Consider the following 1,390-nt stretch of genomic DNA (forward strand, 5'->3'; position numbering starts at 1 on the left):
TTAAATAAAAGGACCAAGTTTTACATATTTAAGAAAGGTCTCAGGTGATTACATAATAAATCCATATCATATGATCCATAACATCGCCTACTTTGAATCACATTGCGGGTCTAGAGCTCAGAATCTTTATGATTTATATACAGTATGTTATCCTCTTTCAGAAATGATGTGGACTTGGACAGACTGTCTGTGTGTCAATCTCCTGCTTCTCCTCCAAAGATGTTCTTTGTGTGTGTGTGTGAATGATGTGAGGATTTGCATGAACGATGGGTACGGTTTGCACTTTCGGTACTAGGCTATTCCATTGGCAACCAAGCTAAATCAAGCAAACCTTAAGTATTTGGGCCAGGTTTGGTGTTGATCTTTAGTGTGGTCTGTTAAAGTATGAAAGGGACCAACAGCTGATGATGTGCATGGTCGCTTTTGATATTGAATGGTTGTTTTTCTTTCCAGAGAAGTTTGAGGTTCTTGGTCCGACTCGTGTCATTGTTGCTGTGGCTGGTGATGACATCATTCTGCCCTGTTATATCAAACCCAACATCAGTGCTGAGGACATGAGAGTTGACTGGTTCAGAATCAACCTCCCAGACACTCAGTCAAACATTAGAGTCCATCTCTACCAAGACGGCGGAGACAAATACCCTGATCAGATCCTCTCCTACAGGGGAAGGACATCGCTGTTTAAAGAGGAACTGAAGAAGGGCAACACCTCTTTGAAACTGACCAGGGTACAAGGCACTGATGATGGACGTTATAAATGTCTTGTTGAGTCTGACACATTATGATGATGCCACCATTCAAGTCTACGTCAGAGGTACATTTCTTAAATACAACAACCCATATGATGTTCCTCCCAATCTCAGCAGTACTTCATCTCCAGTCTCCCTTTGTGTCTGTAGCTATAGGATCCAAGCCAGAGGTTTCCATTGAGGGACAGAAAGAAGGAGGGATGACTCTGCTGTGTGTATCTAACGGCTGGTTCCCTGAGCCTGAGTTGGAGTGGCTGGACAGTGAAGGGGTCACTCTGTCTGCTGGACCGTCAGAGACAGACAGGGACTATGAGGGATTCTACATAGTCAAACTAAAGACCATCGTAAAGGAGACTGACATCAACTGCTTTACCTGTAGAGTCAGACAGAGACAGATCCATGAGGTGATGGAGACAGAGTTTCACACCCCTAGTGAGTAACATCATAGTATTGTTTAGCTGAGATGGAACACTTTATTTGTTATATGCTGTTGTATTACAAAGGCTGCTTAACAAACATAAATAGGACAGTTGGATACAAGTTTGTCAACATTTTTAGAACTCTAAAGTATTCTAATCTGAAGATGAAACCACGTTGGTTTTGTAGATCCAGCTATATGCCTCCACCTGACATGAATGGAA

The 1,390-nt window shown here is 42.4% G+C and overlaps 1 pseudogene; it reads left to right on the plus strand.

The window, feature by feature from the left end:
• The first annotated feature begins 266 nt into the window (after window positions 1–266).
• Window positions 267–1,189, plus strand: LOC120052925 (annotated as a pseudogene).
• Window positions 1,190–1,390: the final 201 nt, after the last annotated feature.

Source organism: Salvelinus namaycush, chromosome 1 (genome assembly GCF_016432855.1).
Source record: "Salvelinus namaycush isolate Seneca chromosome 1, SaNama_1.0, whole genome shotgun sequence".
Lineage (NCBI taxonomy): Eukaryota > Metazoa > Chordata > Actinopteri > Salmoniformes > Salmonidae > Salvelinus > Salvelinus namaycush.